Here is a 25,464-nt window from a genome sequence, read left to right as displayed (position 1 = left end):
TTGCACTGCCACCTTGCTGCGGATGCACTGCCACCCTGCACATCCAGCAAGTTTTCCTGTACAACTTGCTACTACTTACTCTATTCTCACCTAACATGTTGAATTTTAAGAGGCTTGTGAAGGAAAATAAAGATAAAATATCATTTAATGTGATCTAATACTTTGTAGGTATATACCAAGGAAACTAACACTGGTACTGACATTAGCCATTTCTGGACAACTAGAACTTTTACACCGGCAGAGTCAACTAAGTTTGTGTAATGCATTTATGTCTGACATCATCTATTCTTCTTTTTCTATCAACAATAATTTATTTACCAAAGCATCGACACTTTAACTCAAATTTTAAGGTTTTATTTATCTTTATATATAGTGCCTAGGTTACACTCTTACTGTTTAAGTTAGGATCTACCAACCTACACTAACATCTAGGATTTTTTTCCCCCAGTATTATGCACTATTCCCAAGTAGTATTTAAATGCCATTAATTTTTTTCTTATTTTATTTTATTTATTAATTTTTTTGGTGGGGGGAGGTAATTAGGTTTATTTATTTATATGAAATGGAGGTACTGGGGATTGAACCCAGGACCTCATGCATGCTAAGCATGCTCTCTACCACTGAGCTATATCCTCCCTTCCATCATTATTTTTTATTGAAGTATAATTGATTTACAATGTTGTATTAATTTCCTGTGTACAGTACAGTGATTCAATTTTACTCCTTTTCATATTTTTTTCATTACAAGTATTGAATATATCTCCCTGTGCTATGTAGTAGGATCTTATTTATCTATTTTATATATAGTAATATCTGCAAATCCTGGACTCCCAGTTTATCCCTCCCCACTCTTTTACCCCTTGGTAAGCATAAGTTTGTTTTCTATGTCTGCGAGTCTGTCTCTGTTTTGTAATTAAGTTCATTTGTGTCATTTTTTTTTTTTAGATTCCACATAGAAGTGATACCATATGGTATTTTTCTTTCTCTTTCTGGCTTACTTCACTTCGTGTGATGATCTCTAGGTCCATCCATGTTGCTGCAAATGACATTATTTTATTCTTTTTATGGCCGAGTAGTATTCCACTGTATACATACACCACAACTTCTTTATCCAGTCATCTGCCAATGGACATTTAGATTGCTTCCATGTATTGGCTATTGTATATAGTGCCGCTATGAACATTGGGATGCATGTATTTTTTTCAAATTAGCATTCCCCTTGGATATATGTCCAGGAGTAGGACTGCTGGATCGGATGGTAAGTAAATGTAAGTAAATGGTAAGTTTATTTTTAGCTTTTTGAGGAATCTAGGAGGCCATCTAGGAAGATGGACATTTCGGTCACTTCCATGTCTTGTAAATGCTACTAATTTTTACACTGGGATGCTTTGTGGAACTATACCATAAAAAAGTTAAAAGGTCAAATCTTCCCATTTGAGAATTCCGACTACTGGTCATCTGTCTCCAGGAAGAAGCAACAGAAGTGAGCTGGTCCCTCTGCTCCCTCGGACACCTGCTCACAGTCATTGTCAGTCCATGTCATTGCCACATCTAAGCAACCCGGTGCTATTGCTTCTGTTGGTAAATTTTCGTCCAACAGTAACATCCTCTGGCTTCTCAAAGGGCTGCTAAAGGATAATGGCCTTTATTGTACATGGGGCATCTCTATGATGAGTAAGTGGGGCCGTTTTCTTTCCCCTGGGAAACGAAATTGTACTGGTTTATTCTCATACACGTAATTTCAATCATGGATATTTTTTTGTCTCCAAAAAGGATTAAACATTGTGTGTAAAGTGCTTATCAGGTGCTTGAGTTCTATGATGCTTTTTCGAGTCTGAAAACTGGCAGTGCAAAAATAGAAAATGATTTCACAGTTCCCCAGGGCCAAGACTGGAATATACAAATCAGAGAGGAAAAGAAAATTGCATTTAAATATAGAATGTACTGGGAATTTCTGCCTTTATTTCAAGCTCCATGTAAGTGGTCAAATTATAATTTTTCTGGGCAGATATACATGACATAATTTGTTATGTAAGAGGTAACTGACTTGAAAGATTTGTGCAAAATTAAATTTGCAAAATAAAGAATATGGTTTAGGACTTTGAACATTATGATTAAGTTTCAATGTAAATAAAATATGTGGTTTCCCTTAGAAAGTAAAGACTTAATATAATTTGCAAATTACTCCTGCAATGAGTCCATTTACAGTGAGTATAAGTTGCTACTGTATTTTCATAATGAACAAATGAGGTTTTAATGAATCACATTTCATTTAATATTCTACAGAAATATGAGATAATAGAGAATTGAATTGAAATATTTATTCCTTATGGTGGAATTAAACTGGAACATTCTTTCTGAAAACTGTTAGGTTTTAGCATGCAGATTTCAAAAAAAGTCTATTTTTTATTATCTTTTAAAACGTATTCTTCAACAAGTTGGTTTGAAGGTTGGTGAACCGTCATGTTAAAGTAAACTTTGTCCAATGAAAAAAGATAATATGTTTGGTGGTGTTGCAAATTAAAGGAAAGAAAAATACATATCTTTAATCACAGGGCAGAGTCAACAATATTTCTGTAGACAATAGTCATAGTTTGGTATCGCATTGCTCTTACATTTTATATAGTATGATCTATCCATCCATTCAACAAATATTTACGGAGTGTCTGCTCTGCACCACCCGTACACTTAAAGAATTGTATTTGAGGAGTCAGAGGCCAGGTTGTAAAATGGTCCTCAGGGCATTCGCATGACTTAGGGAGGTTAAGTGCACAGCATGATGCCCTAGTGAAGGTTATATTTGTGCTTATTTTATTCAAGTCTGTAGAGAGGTGCCAGGAAGCTTTCTCCATCAGAAGAGAGTAAAATTCTCCTTTGACGGACTGAAGATAATTTTTTTTTTTTTTGGTGGGTGGAGGAGGTAATTAGGTTTATTTATTTTTAGGGGAGGTACTGGGGATTGAACCCAGGACCTCGTGCATGCTAAGCATGTGCTCCACCACTTGAGCTATACCCTTCCCATCTTAAAGATAGTTTCTGATCTTGTTTCCAACCCTTCCTGAACTTCCTCCCCCAGAAGCATAGGGCATTTGGAAAAGGGAGGATGGTAGCTCTATTGTCTGGAAATGCACAGTAATGGTGTATTTTTTGGTGTATGATTCTAAAAAAAGAAGTCTAGACACCAGAGACGGGAGAGGGAGAAAGATACGGTCTTTGGGTCACGACGGTGACAGTAGCCTGAGTTCTCACCTCCTGGGGGTGGGGTGTGCACTCAAGGGAAGACTGCTGCACACAGGCCTGAGGCCACTGCCCAGGACTCAGGCCACAGCTTCTGTGTGGCCCAACTGGGGGCTACTTTTGTCCCCAAGAGACACTTGACAGCATTTGGAAACATTTTCGATTGTCATGACTGGAGGGAGCGATGCTACAGCAAGAAGTGGGTAGGGGCCAGAGATGCTGCTAAACAGCCTACAGGTCCCAGAGCCGCCCCCAGAAGGAGGCCTCCCTTTCAGTGTGTCAGTGGAGCCAAGGTTGAAACCCCCTGTCGTCACCTGAGGGCCTAAGCTTAGTGCAACGGTACGTGAGACACACTCATTGAATGCTTACTAGACTCGCTTACTTGAGAAAGTGAGTATCGAGTCAGTGTTACACTTAACTCTACGTCCGGTCCCTGTTGGCATAGGGAAGCCACAAAAACGTGGTTTTCTACGGGGCACTACTGCTATCTGCTATTTGGTGGCGTTTCTGATTTATTTAATTAGTTTATTTTCAGGGATTATAGTCACTTAACATGTATTTCCTGAACACCTATTATGTGTCAAATACAACTCTAGACGCTGTGTATAGAAAGGAAAAATGTAACAATGATTCCTGTCTTCACAGAGTTTTTAGCCTACTTAAGAGAGGGAAAGACCAGCACATGTTCATATATATATGAATCTGGAACATGCACAGGAAGTTTGCTTAATAAGGTTTAGTTCTATAGAGAGGTCTAGGATTTGGGGTGTTGATCAAAGAACATTTTTATCGATGATGTTTGTCTATCTTTTATAAGAATGTACTTGTGCATATGGTGTAATTAAAGATTAAACATTATAATCAGCTCATACAACTCAACACCAAAAAAAAAACAACCTAAAAATAGAACTATCACATGACCCAGCAATTCCACTTCTGGATATATAGCTGAAAAAAGCAAAAACACTAATTCGAAAAGATACATGCACCCCAGTGTTCATAGCAGCATTATTTACAATTGCCAAGATATGCAAGCAACCTAAATGTCCATCAACAGATGAATGAATAAAGAAGATGCTGTGTATACACACACACACACACACACACACACACACACACACACACACACAATGGAATACTACTCAACCATAAAAAGAACAAAATTTTGCCAGTTACAGCAACATGGATGGACTTTGGAGGGCATTATGCTAGGTGAAGCAAGTCAGACAGAGAAAGATACATACTGTATGACATCACTTACATGTGGAATCTAAAAAATACAACAAACTAGTGAATATAACATAAAAGAAGCAGACTTGCAGATACAGAGAACAAACTAGTGGTTACCAGTGGGAGCAAGGGCCAACATAGGGGTGGGGGAGTGGGAGGTACAAACTATTGGGTGTAAGACAGGCTCAGGGATGTACTGTACAGCATGAGGGAATATAGCCAATATTTTGTAATAACTGTATATTGAAAGTAATCTTTCAAAATTGTGTAAAAATTTTTAGAAATTTTTAAATAGAATAAATATTAATTTCAGGAAAGTAGTAATACATGCTTTAAAATATGCATTTATTTGTTTTTTGGTTAACAGTTTGGTCATTTACATTTTCCTAACATTTTTAATAAACCTTTTTAAACATGCAGAGGAGTTTAAAAAATTATACACTGAACATATTGACCATCTAGATTCCACAATTAATACTTTAATACACTCGCCTTATACATATCCATCCATCTATCCATGCCTCTACCCACCCATCAATATATCATATTTTTTGATGTATTTCAAAGTAAGTTGCAGTGCCTCAGTGCACTTCTCTCTAAATATTTCAGCATGCATTTCATTAACTAGAACTCGGTATTTGCTTACAATTCAAACCTACTTTTTATTAACTTTATCTTGTTATTCAACACAAAATGACTGAAATGGAAACATGAGCTCCATCTTACGGTTCTACTGGTTTCCTTATGTGACTTAAGCAGGATCCAGGTAGAAGTCTGACCTCTAGAACAGTGGTCATTGTAAGACTTCTTAGGGGACACCGCTTTTTGTTACTTTACATTGAATTCTTATTAATCAAAGGATCAGTTGGTAGAGCCATTATTCCTTCTTTCTAATGATGAATTTTTACTCCAACCTAAAAGCAAAACAGACTGTAGCATCATCAGCTGGCCAGTTGGCTTATTGCTGAGAGACAGGTGGTTTATGTGCCCAGAAAGCAGTGTGGGGACTGTCCTCTGTGGCTTTGGAAATACTGCCACACTTGGATTTGGTAGCCTTTCTTGCATGTACACAAGACCTCACTGGTTTGAGGGCAGAAATCTGGTCACTTTGTTCACAGTTCTCTCCCCAGAGCACAGTTTCATGACCAGCACGTCAACAAATATTTGTTAAATGAATGAATGATTGAATGAGAACTTTATACATGGATATAGTAGATCACTCGTGAAATTGATTAATAAATCTGTAGGTCTGTAGAAAGGACAGGACACTGATGACTTGCTGGCATTAATACTTAGTTTTTTATCCATCCTCACCTTCCAAGAGATCAATATGCAGAACATTACAAGTACATTTTGGAAAAGGTTTAATTAAATAACTCCATAATAAAGACAAAACTACAAAGGCTTCTCATAATTACTTGGGGGAGAATACTGGTTAGCTGTCGACAAAGACCAGAATACATTTTTATCTCCTGGCTGTTGTATTGTCATGTTCTTTAAATATGGTGCTAATTTAGATTGAAAGCATTATGGTGAAAGTATCTTGGTATTTTGCAAAAATCATATTAAAATGTCCAAAGGATATTCTGGGTGAATATCAATGTTTACATAAATGAGCACTGTCCATTCTTAGACAGATTAGAAGGAGAAAATAAACCGTGTAAAGAGTTTGGGCTTTGAAGTCAGGAGGACTTGAGTTCCAGCCAAGGTTCCCACACTGTCGGCACATCTCCTAGCCTGCACGGGAGGAAAACGCTTCTACTACTTTGTAGTTTTGAAAAGTAAGTGAAACAAATTACTTAGCAGAGCTTCTGGGGATAAGCAGTCCATATTTGATAGTTTTCTTCTTTTGTTAAAAAGAAACTTATATGATGACAGCAACAATATTTTCAGCATCTTCTTAGAGTGAGAATTTGGTTGATTTGTTCTTTTTAATTTTTATCAAAATTACCCATGTAAATAGGTTAAAATACTTCACTTTAGAGCTATTGGGGATATCTTTTTAAAATTTGGTTTGTATATTCAACCATGTGCATATAGTTGGTATTTATACATTGATGTGGTATCAGCAGGTTGGCGAAACTCATTTACTAATGTAATAACTTGTCTGTGCATCCTTTGATAATCTATGCGTTGATTACATTACCAGCAAAGAGAGTTTTATTTTTTTTCCCAATTCTTTAATCTTTCTTTTTGATTTTATTGCCTCTTAATTTAGTTAGGCCCTCAGTGCAATGCTGATAAGGAGTCTGTCTTGCTATGCTTCCTGTTTCAGAGAAAAACCTTTCAACATTTTAACTTTTGATGTTAGCTGTAGGGTTTTGGGGAGGAGGAATAGCTTCCTTTTATCATATTGCAGAGTTTTTATTATATTACTAGATTACTAAACACATTTGCCATGAATGGATGTTATAGTTCATCAAATACTTTTTTGGTATCTGTTGAAATCATCATGTATATTTCTCCTTTTTTATCTGTTAATGTGTCAAGTTACATGTTGATATTCTGACATTGAAATAATTTTGTGGATCTGTAGTAAGCTCAACTTGCTCAAGGTATTTTATGCTTTTGTATAGTGCTGGGTTCTGCTGGCTAATATTGAGTCTGAAGGGTTTGCATTTATGGTCGTGGATGAGATTGGCCAGGGATTTTCCTTTCTCATTCTGTATCGGTTTGGGGTATCAAGATTTCGCTACATCATGGAATGAATGGGTGGATATCCTTCCCTCTCTTTCCATTTTCTGAGCTGGATATTATTTCTTCCTTTAATGTTAGATAACATTTTCTAGGGTGGCTATTAGGGGCCTAGAGTGGTTTTTGTTTGTTTTGTTTTTGCTGTCGTGTGTGGGGGGGTGGTATTTATTTATATTCAATTTAATGGTTATAAAATTTATCAAGTTTTGAATTTCATCTTTTGAATTCTTGATAAAATATAATTTTCTAGGCATTTTAAAATTCATATACTATTTCAATTTATTAGCAGAAGGCTTGTTATTAACATTATCTTGTTGATGTTTGCAGGATCTGTGATTATTTGTCATTACTGCTGTTGGTTATTTGTGTTTTTCTCCTGTTCTTGATTGGTCTTGCCTCAGGGATAGAAATGTCGTTAATCTTCTCAAGAAGAAAATGTGGGCTTTGTTGATTGCCTTTATTCTGTGTTTGTTTTCTATTTTGTTGCTCTGTGCTTGTATAGTGACTGTTTCCTTTGCCCTCCATCCTCTTGTGTTAACGCTATCCTTCCTCAGACTTTCTGAAGTAGATGAACGGATGTATGCTGAGCTCCTGATTTTCAACCTTCCCCACCTCCACCTCTCTTTTCCTCTAGGTATCTCTTGAAACAGTAGTTTTCAACCAGGGGCAATTTTGCCCTACCCCAAGGGACATTTGTCTATATCTGCAGACATCTGGGGGAGAAAGAGATACTGGCCTTTAGTGGATAGAAGCCAAGAATGCTGCTAAACATCCCACAATACAGAGGGTGGCCCCCACTGCAAGGAATTATCCACCTCTAAATGTCAGCTGTGCTGAGGTTGAGAAAACCTGCTTCAGAGCATTCTGTAAGGTTTGAATAATTCAGTTAAAAATACTTTCCAATTTTCATTTAAATTGCTTCTTTAACCATGTGTGATTTATACACTTAAAGCTTTAATTTATTACCATATGGGAATTTTCTCCTCTTTTTTAACTGACTGAAGCTTTGAATTTCCAACTTAAATGAACTGTGATCAGAAAACATCCTCTGTATGTTTTCAGCCCTTTGAAATTGCTTGAGACATGATTTGTAGCCCAGCGAATGATTAACTGGGTAAATGTTCATTTCATCTTTGAAAAGAAAATGTTTCTGCAGCTGTTGGGTGAGATGCTCTGTTTATTAATTTGGTTTATGATTAAATTATTGATATTTGGGGTGCGTGTTTGAAAAGTTTTCAGAAAACTGTTTTAAAATCTTCCACTCTGATTGTGTAGTTATTTACATTATCATTGTATTTCTCACAGATTGTGCTTTATGTATTTTGAAGTTGAGTTTAGGTGTGTAAAAATACAGGATTGTCATCCTTTTCTAGTAAATAATCCTTATGAAGGAACCATAAATAATGATCTCTTGATCCTGAATAATTTTTTTTTTGTCTCATGTTAAACAAGCTATACATCCTTTCTTTTGGTTAATTGTTTACACTATATATCTGCTTTCACTTTTCACTACTTTTAACCCTTGTGAATCCTTACATTTTAGGTGTCTCATAAATAATGTGTATGTATACATGTCTAGTATGGATAAACAAATCTAGTGTGACAAGCTTTGTCTGTATCCCATATATTGTAATCAGTGAAGCATTTCGGTTTATATCTACCATTTTACTATCTGTTTTCTGTTCAATTTTTTTAAAAATTTATTTTGCCTTTACCACCTTCTTTTGGATTGGTAATTTTTATTTTTTTATATTTTTTTACCTTATCAGTTTGGAAGTTAAACATTTTCTTACTCTTTCTTTCAGTAGTTACTAAAAAAAAAATATTGCATCATTTACTAATCAATACTTAATGTTAATTTGTTCTTATGCTTTGCTTCAGACAATAAAAATACCTTGGCATTCTTTAATTTCATTTTCCTTCCTCCTGATTTTAATGTTATTGTTTTTGTGTATTTTAATTCTTTCTATAGTTTATTTTACACAAGGACCATTTTTATTTCAGTTTATATGGTCACATTTTATATAGTTTTAGTGATATGGTCACCATTTTGTTTGTTCTTCATACTTCCCTATATCTCCTACCTTCAGTTTGCAATTATATTTTCTTCTTTCTTCTATTTTGTATTTTAATTTTTGTAATTTTTTTTCACCTTCTGTTTTCTCCTTTTCTTTCCTTTCTGTTTTCTTTTGTTTCAGACTTTTTTTATGACTTTTTTCTTTAAATTTGAACTTCCTGGAGTTTTGATATGATGTGTCTGAGTGTGGATTTTTTCTTTCAATTTATCCTGCTTGTGATCTGTTGGTATTATGGAGTCTGTATATTGGTGTCTTTCATCAGTTTTGAAGAGTTAGTAACTATTATCATTGTCAACTAAAAAATATCTTGGGGCAAGCATATTAAATGAATACAACTTTAGAACATTTTTCAGTCTTTCAAAAGAACTAAATTTATATCATTTTTCTTAACTACTTTATTGGTATTTGTCATTATTTGCCTTGTAACTTTTCCATCCTTGTACTTTGAATTTTTCTGTGGCCTTATATATTGCATATGTTTCCAACAACAAATAGCTGGATTTGGTGTTTTAATCCAGTGTAATGATATTTATCATTTAACTGAGTGCCTGATCAATGTACATTGAGTGTGAATATTCATGTTGGCATCTATTACTACCGTCTTATTTGTGCTTTCTGTTTGTTTGGCTTATTCTGTCTTTTTCCCCCCTTTTTGAATGTGTTTATTTTTGTTTGTTTGTTTTAGTTCATTTTCCCCTCATTATTTTGGAAAAATGTGTTCTATATCCTTTTTTCAGTGTTTACCCTATATTTTAGCCTAACTAAGTCAATTATTAATATTTTTGCCTGCTGCTGAAAAATGTAAATAGGAACCTTAGAACATTTTAAACACCATCCACCAAATTAATCCCTATTGTTTCACACAATTTCAGTTTAATCATGGTTTTTTTAACCCCGCAAATAGTCATTATTGTTATTTTAATTATTATTTCATACATCAATATTTGTTTAAATTTACCCACATATTTTCTCATACATTTTTCTACTATTCCTTCTTGCATTTTTGAATAATTGCAATAATAATTTTCTTTATGCCTGAACTGCATACTTTAGATATTTTACTTTTATGAGGGTCTACTGCCATACATGGTGAACTTACAGTGTTTGTTTATCTAAAAAGTGTTTTTAAGTGAAATAAAAATGAACATCATTTTTGAAAGGTAATTTTGCTGAGTATTTAATTATGGGTTGATAGTTACTTTTCTCAAGTTTCTGAAGGTATAATTCCACTTTTTTTCCCCTGGTTTTTATTTTTGTTATTGAGAACTTAGCCGTAAGTGCACTTACGGCTCTTTTCTTAGGTAACCTATCTTCTTTCTCTGACTTACAAACTTTTTTCTTTGCTGTTCTGCAGCTTTCCTATACTGTGTCTATGTACATGTTTATTTTTTTTATTGAAGTATAATCAGTTTACAATGTTGTGTCAATATCTTGTGTATGGCATAATAGTTCAGTTATACATACATTTGTTTTCATATTCTTCTTCATTATAGGTTACTACAAGGTAATGAGTCTAGTACCCGGTGCTATACAATATAAACTTGTTTATCTATTTTATATATAGTCGGGTACCTGTTTCTTTTCATTTACCCTGTCTGGGGTTTACTGGACTTTCTAAGTATGAGGATTTTTGCCTACCAACAAATCTGGAAAGTTCTCAGCCATCATCTCTTCAATGGTGCTGCTTCAACATTCTGTCTATAATCTCCTTCTGGTTAAAAGGTTGGCTTGAAAAGCAGGTTTCCCAGGAAAATACAAAGTTTAGCTGCAGGCACTTGTGGTGCTCCTCCCTTGTACGGGACTCTTCCAAGGCCTAGCAGTGTGTTCGCTGGGCCTGTGTTCTAGCAGTGTTGTCAGAGTGTGATACTCGAACTGAAGTCACTGTGAACCACTGTCGCATTGCATCCCACCACCTGCTCCATTACACTTCCCCCTATTCTGGGTGGTGATCGTAGCATCAGGCATTTTTGGAATCTGAGTAGGAACTGAGCTGGGAATGCAGCATTTGCACAGCAGTTTGGGAAGACATTTTGGAATGCTGTAGTAAAATAGGTTATTAGCTATGAGCTTCTACTTAGTTATATTTTGTCATCTTTAAATTCATTTCCTTAAAAATTGAGAGATAATTCAGATTAGGAAATTAAATTTGAAACAAAAGTAAGAAAGATGATCAATGATCAAGAGACATTATCCTGGCATCAAGAAGTAAAATTGTAACAATTTTATAACATGTCGTATCAACAATAACATTTCATTAAGAGGAAGAGGTAAATGTGTGCATTAGTATCAGTGTGCAATCAGACAAAACTGGGTTTGAATCTTAAGTTATGATATTTATTTTATAGAGTTACAGTGAGGTTTAAGCACTAACTTGCTAGCTGCCAGACCATGACAGACCCTCAATAATAAAAGCTATTAGAACTAGACTATAAACTCTTGTAGGACAGGAATAATGCCCTCTCATCTCTGTATTCACAGACTCTAGAATACAAAACAAATGTTCACAGTTTGTAGGACCAATGATCCATCAGCCATTTGGAGAGGTAACAGTGCCGTGACTGGCAGTGGCTGTAATAGAAAGACTTTCCTTTCCATAGGCTTTGAAGCACTGCTCTTGGGCACCTCTGGACTATGACATGTGGAAAAAGACTTAATGAAAAATGCATTCTTCATGAAGGCAACTGGGGTGATGGCAACGTCAGCCCTGGTGAAAACATTCAGTATCACCTGCTCCCAGAATTCAGACCTCATGGTGAATTTTGCCTGGAATTAAATCAGTAGAAGTGCCTTCTCTAAGGATTAAAAAAAAAAAAAAAAAAAAAAAACTGTACACAAATTCCAGAAATAGTCTGTTACACTTATTCTTCACAATTTATGAACTCAAAGAAAAGTAAGGCAAAAGAGTGGATAAAAACTGACCACCAGATGTTTACAATCCTTTTGGGCATGAAAGAAAAGCAAGAGGTGATGCTTTTAATGAGGCAAATGCTATTAAAATAAAATGAGGAAGTACAAACTGATTTCTCTGACAACTGAAGCAATCTCTCCAGGAAAAATGTTTCCTTCTTTGATTTGGATGCTAAACACAACCTAAACACCTGTCCCAACCTATAAAATAGTAAGGGGACTCTATTCTTTCTGCAGCCCACCTTCAAGAGGAAAGGAAAGGGAATCTGATTCCTTCCTTGGATCTGGGTCACTCATTTCATCTGCCTTCATATTCTGTTTGTGCTTCTGTGTGTGTGGGTGTGTATGCCTGTGCGTGTGTGTGCGTGAGTACGTGTGTGTGTAATCCTCAATGCTGTAATCACTGCAGCAACCTCTGCCACAGCCCCAAGTGAAGGCTGGGGCTAGAGAGACAGCAGCCTCCCTGCCTGGGTCTCTTTTCAGCAGATCAGCCTCCCCACGTCTTCTTCAATATGCATGTGAGTGTTATCATTTGTCATCTTTAATATTTGTAGTGACTCATATCTCAAATTAGATCGAAGACCTGACCCATTTAACTCTAGAGGGTTGCTGCCAGCTGAGAAATGACAGAAAACCCTAACTTGGGCAGATTACAATGGGCTGACGATCACTATCATGGGAAAGTCAGGAGGTAAATGACAAATGATGCTAAATATCGTCTTAAATGAAGGAGAACACACAGTGCACACTGTAATTATAAAAGCCATATAGAGAAAGAGATTGTGATGATCAAGAAAATATTCCTGCCGATACAGGTAAAACACAGGTAAATATTTTATTAAATATTGAACATTAGATTTACAGGCATTTTCATTTCCGGAAGGATATTGGATTAGATATCTTAGAAGTTCTTTTGCCAAAAGCAAGTAAAATGCTGGAGGGAAATGAGTTTAAAAACTTTCGAAATGCCTTGTGGAACTGACAAGAAGGAAAGGAATCCAGAGACACCAAAAAGCAAAAACAAAAATTGGGGAAATCTGGGGGTAGACTTTAGGTACCCAGGTCGGCTGGTGACCTTGGGGCCCACGTGTTTGATGAGGACACAGGAGACTGAAGCGTAAGCAGGGATCTCAAAGGGCTCATCTCAGTGAGAAGTAAACCTGCAACACAGAAGGAGACAGCGCGGATGCTTGCCTGTCTCCTCGGGGCCCTATGTGCACAGAGAATTCTCCCCTGAGGACTCATAACAAGCCGGCCAGGTATGAACTCAAAACTGTGGGAGCCCCAAACTTCAGCAGGATACAGAAGGAAGCCTCCTTAACAAAAGAATACAAGATTATGAATATAAGTTTAAATATTGAAAACATTTACTTAGAATAGGAAATCATTAAAAAATTGAACTTTGAAAATCTGACAAATATCACAAAGATCAGAAAAACATAATAGGTTCTACTAAATAATTGCTTAACTCCACTTTAAACAGTGTTTTCCTACATTTTTGGCTGCAAATTTCTTGATCATCTCTTTCTATGACAAAAGTTTTGTCACATCAGTTCTATTGAGAGGGTAAAAAGATAATTTAGTCTTTTCTAATATGTTTGATCAAAAACAGAGTTATCAAAATCAGTGTTTTAGAAAGTGTCTGTTTTGTAATTTGTTATTGCTAACATGGAAATTTTTAAGATTATTGCGTAGTATGGCAAAACTTCTACTGTTTCTTCACTTGTGAGGTGGAAGTTTTCAAGACACTTTACATTTCCTTATGCAGTGACCAATCTTAAACATTTTTTGAGTTGATGATAATCATTCAGTAATTTGTCAGCTTTGTCCTTATAGCACTGACATATTGTGAGTTTTATGTTTTCATCTTTAATGTTAATATCTCCTGTCAAACAGCAAGGAGCTTAAGTCTTTTCCCAATGTGTTTATATGTCTCACCTTTTCTTTCTTTCATCAGTTGAATTATAAAACAGCTCAAGATTCTCTTCACTACTTCTATTTGAAATTTACACTGATACATCCTTGTTCACTGGTCAGTTCCATACTTTGATTGCCAGTTTCTAAATTTTGACTGAAAGACTTTTTTTCCCTTTTATCTTCCTTTCCTCTGAGCCATTCAGAAGCTTGAAAATGCATGTGTATAATATTCATTTGTATATGAAAATCACATGCATACACGTATGTGTATGAATACATGTGCATGCAAATCTACAATAATCAGGGAGTCAAGTGAAATTATTTGCATCTTCAGTTAATTATTTGCAACTGTTACAGCAAAAGATGTAATAAACTCCTTTTATTATTCAAACAATCAATTAATGATAATTTTCTTTCAGAAAAAAATTGAGGCCATGTCTTGCTTAGAGGAGAAAACATATTGGAAGATTAGTCAGATGCTTGCCCTCACTGCCCTTGGTAAAACTGCTAGTTAAAAAAAAAATCTGTTAATGTTTCTTTTAGAACGCATTATTTAGAAAGAACAGGTCAATTTATATATCTCTATTTCAAATACCATTATAAAAAGAAAAATATCTAGCAGCAGCAATGATATTCCTGAAACTGAAGGAAGATTGGGATAAGAATCTTGTTAGTAAAGTGTACCCATATGGTTGAAAAGTCAAATTTTAGATTCATTAATACTAATTCTGCAACCAGAGAATGGGTAAATGAGTGTCTTTGGGTCAGACTTTGATTTAAAAAATCAGTATTACAAACTATTTAAAACTGATATAAATACCTTCAAATTAAAATGCCCAGGTAGTAAGTAAATCAATTGCTAGATTATTTTTCTTACCAACAGCTCTCCTCCATGAGCCCTCTCTGCGTGTTACTCATGAATGTGCTCAGCTGCTAAGAACAAAAAAAAATCTGATTTGGGAGTGGCTTTAATAAAGAAGAGTTTATTTTATTCACACAGGGAGAAGCTTGTAGGTAAGGGTTCCTGGAGTTGCTGTGGCTTTTCAACACTGCTGTCCAGAACTCGGCTCCTCCTGGCCATCTGCTCTGTCACCCTGAACGTAGTGGTTCTTCCTCTCATGCTGTTCCCCCAAGGCTGTGACAAACCAAGGCATCAATCCACATTCCAAAGAAAGATCAAAAGGGCGAAAGGCCTTCTCCTGAGAAGCCTTAGTCTTTTTATTTGGTTTGGAATGAGATGTGTCTCCCCAGCAGACTTTTCCTTACATCTCTTTAGCCAAAAGTGGGCCATTCGTCAATCCTGGATCCATCATTGGCAAATAGGAATTACCTTAATTGGTTTTATCCCTGAGGGTTGAGAGAGGCTTCCCTTCCCAGCGATCAAAGCATCTCCACCCACTCCCTCAACATAAAAGTGGTACAGTGGCTGTGAGCAATAGCCACCATCATCCATAAAGGGCAAACCTATTTTAGGGGATTCAGAATATCATTTGAATCAGAGCATAATTCCCTGGTTGAAATAGTTTGAGATAAATACTTGCCAAATTTTTGGAGTTTGAAACATGGATGTTTATTCTTGCCAACAAAAAGAAACAGGTAAAGAGACACCATCTTGTCAAACTATTATTAGAAATGATGAATTGTATCATTAGTCTGTATCATCCAAGAAATCCTAAACTAAGTCTAAATATAGCTAGGCTAAAGTTCAACTGGTCAGTTTCCATATAAAAAATCTTGAATAAACTTTTGGTTATTTTTGATGTTATTTTTTTCTCATGGTACAAGACACTTTTAAAATTAACAATATACTTCACTGCAGTGCATAGCACAAAAGGGTGTTTGGTAGAGCCATGTTCATGGGAGAATGTGCCTGAATGGTTTTTGATCACTTTCTTAGAATTATTTACATTGGGTGGTAAATCAGAAGCTGTGAAGCATTTAAGATGGTACCCCAATTGGAAACTGACAAGTTAGCCCATCACAGTTTCATGTGTTTATACCGCAGAAGATGCCACACACTTGGCCAGAGACACTCAACAGAAACAGTAGCCAAGGCAGCATCCCTGAGCCCTCATTCTTGCAAGACAGTGTGACACTTGTCAGGTGTTCATCTCCACAGCAGAGGAACCCGAAATTAGGAGATGTGATGATTTTACGGGGCTGCAAGTACACCTGCCTGTCTTCCCCTTTGGACAGAAAGATTACTCACTACCTTGGAATGGAAGCAAGTCCCTCCAGAGAGGAAAGGGGAGCAGTCAATCTTCCCTATCCTTGGATGTCTCCAAATCACCCCAGAAGAATACATTATCTCTAGCTTCCAAGGCCGTCTGCTGTTCAAACATGTCCTTTGCTTAGAAGGCTCAGGCCACAAAGGGATATAAATCAGGAAGAATTGTCTAGTAACCGGGAGCTGACATTCTGAAATCTCACTTTTAACGGAAGTTAGTAACTTTCACAGACGAGTGGGATTTAGTAGTGAAATCAAGTAATAAAAAAAAAAAGGAAACGATTTTAATCCATCCCTGTATTTGATAAGAGACATCACATTTTCTGTCAAAGATCTTTCTTAAGTCAGCAGGGAGTTCCCATCCACCTGGCTGCCGGTGCATTTCAGTCAACACCACCAAGGAAAACCTGAAGCAGGGAAGGAGAGAAAGTAAACTGAGTAGTTTAGATTCATCCTACACAATGGAGACCCTGTTGATGGCTTTTTGCTGTAACAGCGCTTGAAAAGTTGTACTGCTTGCCTTAGTCTGTTTAGGCTGCTGTAACAAAATGCCACAGACAGGGTGACTTAAAACAGCAAACATTTATTTCTCAGAGTTCTGCAGGCCAGGAAGTCCAAGACCAAGGTGCCGGCATATTTGGTATCAAGTGGGGACTCTCTTCTTGGTTTGCAGGCAGCCACCTTCCTGCTGTATCCTCACATGGCTGAGAGAGAGAAAGAGAAGCCTGGTGTCTCCTTCTTTTCTTATAAAGACGCTGATCCCATCATGGGGGCCCCACCCTCATGACCTCACCTCAACCTACTCCCCTCCCAAAGGGCCTCCCTCCAAATACCATTCCACTGGGGATCAGGGAGGCAGCTAATTTGGGGAGTACACAAACATTCAGTTCATAGCACTACTCTTTGAACAATGAACACTGCTTTTTTTTTTTTTTTTTTTGGTAGATTGTTTTCACCCTAAACCACACTAAATAAATAAGAGATGAGAAATAATATTTCAACATTCAATTTTTCTGGTGAAGAAATCACACCGATGTTCTTGATTGAACAGTTTCAAGTCTGACACAGTTGAATGAAGCAGTTTGAATTATGTCCTGTCTTCAGATGCCCCCCACCATCTTGATTTGTAGTCACATGCCAAGTGGAAGGATGAAGTGTTAGCATCTCTGTGCCTACTGCCCCATTTTTTGAGGCTCTCCTGTGTTTAGCCTACATCTGCCTATAATGGTGATTATCTGCAATAGAACATTACTTGTAAGTGCAAGATCATTTTGAACAAGCAAAAGTTTTTAAAAAATGAACGTGTTCTTAGAAAACGAAAGAGTGCAACAAACTTACATCATATCACTCTTTTTCTTCAAGATGTCTTACTTCAAGTTTTTTTTTTTTTACCTACATTGACTTGTTTTCATTTTTTAATTTTTATATTTTACAATCTATAAAATTACTGGGTTATCTTGGGTTGCAATGGAACATATTGTGCTTTTCTCCTATTAAAATTTAACAGCTCTTCATTTAATGGCAAGGTTGTCAGGAGTGAATTAAAGTAATTGAGTGGGAAATGGGTTTGTTTATCAGTTTGTGAAGCTGCCCTCATAGGAAGTCTCCACCATCTTCTCTCCCAGCCAGTTCTCCAAGCAAACAAGCGATGGTTCCCACCTTCAGAATTATTATTGGATTATCTCTTTCACATTTGCTCCCTGACAAAAAAAAAATTCTTTGAAGATTCTGCCATTGTCTTGTCATCATTGGGCATCGTTCTGATGGTGACACCAAAAACAGAAAAGAGAATGAGGACCTGAATTACAATGAGGACTAGAGTTTCTTACAGAAAAAGATTTTCTGTTTTATTTTAGGAAAAAAAATATACTTGTTCATCTGGATCTAAAAGCTATGTGGGATCCTTGCACAGTCTAATGATTTTGATATTTCGTTAGCAAATTAATGCTCATTATTTGTTTAACTTGCATGAAAAGTTTTTTGGTTTTTTTGTTGTTTTTTTTTTCCTTTTTTTATCCCCCATTTCATTCAAAGGGGCAGAAAAAAGCCCCCTAGTGGCTGTTTCTTCACATTGTCTATTGGCCCAGCCTTTCAGCTTTGGCCAAAAACTTGTACTCTCAACTTAGCAAAAGAAAAGCCCTGCCTTTCACAGGGCACACTGCCGAGAAGGAGGCCCTTTGGGCTCAGCCATTGTTCACTGAGTCTGACACTTCAAGATCTCAGTACTCACCAAAGCCACTCACCCAAGTATTTCTTCCAGTCACATAGTGTTCTCCCTGGGGATTCTGATAAATGAGATCCCCCTCGTCTTGTTATGTTTTGAGCATCCGGGACAGATTGACTCTCCACAGAAACGCCAAGGCGACCTGCCTTTTAATCTGTCACTGCAGTCACACATTCAACAAATTCTCACAAAGCACCAGCTCCATGCCATGTGTTGTGAAGGTGCAGCCATGGCCAGCCCCCTACCCAGAGCTCACAGTCTCGCAAGGGACTCCGACAGTGGGGCAGATATGGGCGAAAGGTGTGCTCAGCGCTCTGAGGTCGAGGAGCGCAGTCCTGGTCTGAGGAGGGCAGGGACAGGCTGGGGAGGGGAGTGGAGAGGCGGGGAGAGGGTAGGACTGACTCAGGCAGAGGGTCAGCCTGGGGAAGGCCCAGAGGTGGGAGGACTTGGAGAACAAGTACTCCAGGAACTGGGAAAGTCCAAGGGGACTCAGGTGTGGGAGGAAATGGGAGACAAGTGTTCTTTTCGTAGGTGAAGGTCATAAAGGAGCTCGAGCCCCAGGCTGAGGTGTCAGGGTGTCCCGGAGGACAGTGGCACATTCCTGAAAGGCTCGAAGCAGAGCAGTGTGGTGAACAGACTGCATTTCTGAAGGGACGTTTTTGTCCTGGGGGGACATGAGGACGTGAAGGCCAGGCAAGAGAATGAACCCTCTGGGGACTGTCCGAGGTCTGGCCCTGGAATCTGGCTGGAAGGTGAGGGTTTTGTACCAATGATCGGTGAAGGCAGTGCTACCTGACAGGACCCGTCAGGACATGGGGAAAACACGACAGGAGGTGGAGGAGGTCTCCAGAGGGTGCTATCTCAGGCGGGGTCCCGGGTGTGGCCTGACGTCAGTGGGAGCCTTGAGAGTAAACTGTCTTCAAAGCAAGGCGGCTGGGCCCTCAGGCTCCCGCCAGCCAGTTGCCAGCTGTGGGGCCTACCCTGGGACCTGTGAACCCCAGACACGGCCAGCTGTCCCCATCTGTAGGTGACGCAACTCCAGCAGGCCGGGGCAGTGCTCTGAAGACAGCTCCTGGCGCAGGTGGGAGGAGGTACGCAGACTCTGGGGGCGGGCACACAACATGGGGAGAAGGATTCCAGGGAGTCTGGGGAGGGCACCTTACAGGGTCCCTGTAGTGGCAGTGTTAGTAATCTAGAATTCAGGGGGCCGCCTGCGAGAGCGATGGTTACGACAGTGCGGAAAGACTAAAACAGACACAGTTGAAAGATATGAAGGAACAGAATATAGGAATTGCATTAATAGCTTACTATTTTAAACCTTTATTCACAATTATTGCATGTTCTTTTCTATTTTCTTTTTTTAAAACTGACAGATAATTGGTTTACCATTCCGTGTTAGTTTCAGGTGTACAGCAAAGTGATTCGGTTATATGCCTACATACACTCTTTTTTTCATTCTTTTCCATTGTAGGTTATTACAGGATGCTAAATATAGTTCCCTGTGCTACACAGCAGGTCCTTGTTGTTTACACACTCTTTTCTAAATGGCAATGAGATTGTAAAACAAACAATAAACGTGTAATAATAATATTTAAATAATTAAGAATTAAATAATCTGCAATGGGCAGATCTGAGGTGGTCTCTTTACAAAATTTAAAAGAACAGTGGCAGTTTGTTAAGGGTGACAGATGGGATAGAAATACTTACCAATTCAAAGAAAGGGAGAAAACCAAGAGTGTAAACCTTCACCAAGCACAAAGCAGTACTGAAGACATATACACATAATACGCCACTTCCCCAGTGAGTCCCTGAGCATCTTAATCAGGCTGCCATTTTTTGATGAGCCCCAAACAGTGGATTTAGTCAGGCTGCCCAGTGGGATTTAAAAGGTAGAGCTGGACTTCTCTTCCAAAATGCTTTTAGCTAATGTCTCTGAGTAGATTTAATAAAAGAAAGACAACGTATTAAAATTTTTTGAAAGCCTGTTTGGTTGGATGCCCTTGGGAAAAAGCAAATAAATGAATTGAGAAAGTAGTTTCATTAGGCGACATTAAAATTCTCCTATCTCATTGAAATATTTCACTGGTTTTCAAGTTGATTTCACTAATGGAGAGACTGGCCAGAAGAACGTGCACTGATACAATTCAACAGTTTCCTCTAGAGCTCCTTGGAGAAATGCGCATCTGGAAAGTGGAGTTTTTATTTAACATTCTCAAAATAGCACTCAAGTGACTCAGAAAAAAAATGGGTTTATCCATGAACTATTTGCCTAATGTGCATTTTACAAAAATGGGCAGCGTTGGCATTCTGAAAAACAGTCCTCTGTTTCCCGGAACCATTAACATTTCTTTAGAAAAAGGAAATCAAGTTCCAGGAGGAGCTAGTACTTAGGTCCACAGGAGGAAGTTTAGGCTGCCTTAGAAAATTCCTGCCATGCAGAATGAGACTAAGTCTTTTACTCATCCGTCCATCACATCAGACACGTCATTACTTAATTCTAGCCTTGACTTCATTTTGGGAGCAAAAAGCACGAACAGACTCTAACACCATCCACTTTGGTCAGCTTTCCTTGAAAACGGGAAGCCGCCCCCTTCAGGCGTGTTGCTTACCGTCCTGCAGGCCCTGCAGACTGGCCGCCTGTAACTGGATTAAAACCCTGTGCTTTGCGGCTTAGCCGTGGTCTGGAGCGGGAAGTGTGGTGGTGGGTGGGCCCTGAGGAGCCGGGAGGCCCCTGGAGAAATTCCACGGCCGAGTGGGAGGTGAGGACGAGAGAGACAAGGGGGATACACAATTGTAGGCAATCCTACCTCGGATCTCAGCCTTTCTGGGTTTTCTTCCTGGCTCTCTGTGACTCAGAGGATTCATGAAATAGCTCTTTCATTGCTTTAGTTCAGTGGGGAAAAAAAATGAGGAGTTTCGACACCATCAAAACAACCCGCTCTGAAGTAAAATTTTGGCTATCCTTAAATGTTGTGTGCTAGACACCCAATTCTCAGTTTCTTTAAAAAAAAATTAAATAGCTGATGGTTTGGGTGTCAATTACTGTAAATTCAAGATAGTACTAGTGTTATAAAGGCAGTTTTATCTTAAATTGGTAATAAAGCAACCCTGTTTAAAAATGCATGGCCACTGCTGAACTGAAACTTCACTGTCACCTATGTGTCTCCTTGTTTATTCTCTGCCAGCTGTTTGTCCCATTTCCCTTAATTATCAAAAGAGAAAATTGCTTCATTTCTCTTAAACCCCTAAATCAACCAACACCTGTCTTGTGCATCAGTCAGGCCTTGCCACCCACCACAGTCACCACGTGTGGCCCCCCTCCTCCGCGCCCGGGTGCTACACATTTTTCTCTGCACACTTACCTTTCCTTCTTTCCTCCAGGCTCAAAGGATGACTCTCTCCTCTTCTTCAAGCCCATCTTTGCATCATCACCTTTCTGCTTACAGAAAAATGTGGTTAGAAAGCCTTACACATCATTTCTATTAAGTATTGTAAAATGATAAACTATCCCACTGCAGCAAAAATTTTCTCTAAATAAATCAAGGTGGACTGATGTCTGGAGACACTCAGGTTTATTTTAAAATTGATTATTCTCCCTGCTACATTCCTACATCGGTCATTATATTTGTGCCATTTTTTTTATCCCATAATGCATTATATTTTCCATGTTTACAAGTGAGGTTTCATCATTTAATTTAGATTATTCCCCTGGGGATAAGGGAAGATAGCAGAGGTCTATTTATCTCACTAACTGTTGGATTTCCTCAGTCTTTAGGACTACACCTTTGCTCACATCTATGTCTCCCTAAACCCTCTCTTTCACATTCTCCAACTCAGTTACCAACTATGTGCTGACTGCCCACAGATTTTTCTCTCCTGTCTAAAACCTTCAGGGAGCTCCTCCTTACATATACAATGGTTTATTTGATACATGATTTGTTATCCCTTCTCATGCTTTGAATGGATAAGTGAACAAATCAGTTACATGTTTCTAAATCCCACTCTGGGGGAAATAAGAGGAGAAAAAGTACATTCATTTCAAGCACATTCCAGGCACTCACAACTCTGGGACACTGCTCACCTTCTGTCTGCACCTATACCTTGTTTCTTTCTAGGTTTGTTACTTCCACAGATTCAAGAATGCCTTGCCCAGAAGTTGCCTCGGCCCTTTCACTGTAGGCTTCACGTGCTGTAGCGTCGACTCGCGAGTCCCCTGTGTCATGGAGTGAATCGGAGTCTTGTTGTGGACGTAGAGTCGCCTTTTCTCCAGCCATGCCTCCAGCACCACTGTCCTGAGTGCCACACCCCCACATGATATTTTGTGATATTCCAATGAGGAATTGACGTATAGCGAGAGAAGGATAGCAAAGAGCTGGTGCGTGTAGGATTCACTAGTCTGAGCATACGCTTAGTTTCCCAGCATAGAAAATGTGCCCTTAACAGGATGATGGCAGGGTTTGTGGGGAACTGTCCTGCCACCAGCTGGGAGACCCCACATGGTGGGATTTGGGTGCTGTCTCATGAGATGTGTATGTGTGAGCACGTAGGGTGAAGGGTTTGTTCACAGCCTACCCGTGGGCTCAAGAACCAGGTTGTGAAAGGGAGGTAGGCTCAGCACGATTTTTCCTAGTGAATCAATTCGGAAAAACTGTGCTCTCCTTTGCTGTCACTCTAGGATCTGTTGCTGGTTTCGATGCTTTAGCACTTTAGAAATGAAAGCTTCTACACCAAATGCCTCCGTTGGGTTGTAATCTGAGACTGTCACCCGGCTATTTGGGGCTTCTGTGAACAGATCAAGTTCGTTACAATGTTGGCTTTGGGAATTGATACTCAGGATCAAGGAGAAATAAGGCTGCTCTCGTACAGCGGGGGCTGGAGGAGGGACCGCAGTCCTCGGGGTGCTCCTGTGGTGGTCAGACCCCTCAGAGATGGAGGTCAGCCATCTCGCCAGGTGTTAGGGGACACTTGGTGGCGGGCCAGTGATGCGGGTTGGTAAAAAGAATTTACCAAAGGCAAGGGAAAGTTTAAGAACAAAGGAAAGTTTAATAGTTTCGCTGCTACAGGCAACAGCGGGCTGCACAGGCGACAGGTGCCTGTGTGTCTGCCGAATGTGAACGTCCGGGTTCTTTTACTGAGGAAGGGGCTGTGAGCACAAAGGGATGAGGGAACAGATTTCTGATTGGCTATACGTGAGGTAAGGGGTGGTGGTATAAGGGAGGAGAGTGGATTTATGACTCCAGTAAGATGGAGACGTGAACTTGACACGAACAAGGCAGTGGAATTTATGACTCCAATAGGAGACCTGGGCCGGGACAAGTCAGCCTGAGCTAGGGTGAGGCTGGCCATTTCCCAGGGCTGTTAACTCTGCGAAGGCAGGCACGTTAGGGAAGGGTGCACTTTGCTTTTTTGAGGGATTGCAGGTGGACATCTGAGAGCCCAGGAATCGCGGTCGCAGGGCCATGGCAGGCACCAGTTGGCACTCACCAGCTAAAGAGCCCGGAGCAGCGGAGGTCAAAATAACTGGGAGTGAGGCCCCAGAGAAAGAAGCCACAAATATCAACTGTTGCCAAGGGGCTAGCTGTAAAGACGAGTCCTGTGACCCTGTAGTTTCCAATCATACTTCCTTCCTTTCATGATTTGCTGATATTTATGCCAACTTGAAAATTTATATAACTTACTAACTCACTTCTCTTTCCTTTTCCTGTATGCTGTGGTGTTATGTAGCATGTGTTAGAAATGGTGAACCGTCCGGTCGAGTCCAGAAGGCGGAATCGTGACAGAGCTGGGAGGACTGACATCTTCGAGGGACCCCCAACTAGACCTGGATGCAGGGATCCATGAGACTGTAAGTTTTCTCCTTAAAGGGGATGAGGCTTTTAGAAACGAGGGAATAAATGCATGACACCATCCAGGAGGCATCTCAGGGCTGGGTTTGGGAGGTGTGGCATCGAGCAGCTGAAGGAGTGAGGTGTGCAGGTCATCTGTGTTTCTGCTGGCTACTCAGCACCCCACCCCCTCCTTCTACGTTTGGCAAGTCCCCTTTTGTGAGTCCTGATAGGAGGCAGGGTCTATTTCTAGTTAGAATTTTTAAAGGATTGGTGCTCTGTTGTCCAGCAGTCTTGGCAGCCGAGAAGCAGGCACTCAACGTAGGCGTGGCCCGTCACCCTCACTCGGGCTGGATCTGAGTCCGGCGGTAGAGAGGTAGAGCAGTTACCATCAGTGAAGAAGAAATTTTGCAAGGGAGCAGCATCCAGAAGCCGCCACAGCATTCAGGTCCTGCTGCCCAAGGCAAGTCCGTGTGCCCAACGCACCTTGAGGCCAAACAAACTGAGTCATCAGAGTTTGGAGCAGAGAAAGCTTTACTGCAGGGCTGAGCAAAGAGGATGGGGTGACTTATGCCCAAGAAAACTCTGAACTCCTCGAAGGGTCTGAGCAAAGCTTATTTAACGGCCACGTCGGGGCGGGGGTCACAGGTACAAGATCAGCTTGTGCACAATTCCCTGATTGGTTTATGCTGAGGGAACAGGGCGGTCAACACTGTCAGTCCCTAGGTGCCGGGTCTGGGGGCCATGGGTTCTGGATCATCAGGTAGTTAATTTCTTCCCTTTGGTGGTGGTTTTAAGCATCTGAACAAGTCAAGAAGTATGCATGAGACACCGTTATCAGAGAGGAGCTAGAGGAGAGGTTAGCGGGGAGGGGTCTGACCCTGGAAGGCCACAGGGTCCTGCCCGGCTACAGTCCGAGTAGAAGTGAAAGCTTGAGTCCTTCCAGACTGGGTCTGCGCCAAGGTGTGGCGTGGCCGCTGGGAGCCTGCTCGTGTTTCCCGCTGTTTTCTGAGCTCAGTCCCCTGGCTTTTATGATAATTCTGGAAGCTACCTAATATCTTTTCAATAGATGCCTTTCTGTTCACGTCATCCAGACTCGCTTTCTGATTCTTCCAACTTAGAAGC

At 39.5% G+C, this 25,464-nt stretch overlaps 1 long non-coding RNA gene across 1 annotated transcript; it reads left to right on the top strand.

Annotated features, from left to right (window-relative positions):
- The first annotated feature begins 897 nt into the window (after positions 1-897).
- On the top strand, positions 898-24,923 carry LOC116663193. Its single transcript, XR_004319347.1, has 3 exons — positions 898-909; positions 6,307-6,318; positions 24,856-24,923. It is a non-coding gene; the product is annotated as an uncharacterized LOC116663193 (long non-coding RNA).
- Positions 24,924-25,464: the final 541 nt, after the last annotated feature.

This window comes from Camelus ferus, chromosome 1 (assembly GCF_009834535.1).
Source record: "Camelus ferus isolate YT-003-E chromosome 1, BCGSAC_Cfer_1.0, whole genome shotgun sequence".
NCBI classification, from domain to species: Eukaryota; Metazoa; Chordata; class Mammalia; order Artiodactyla; family Camelidae; genus Camelus; species Camelus ferus.
Note: the sequence above shows the minus strand (reverse complement) of the source record. Positions and strands in the feature narration are given on the sequence as shown.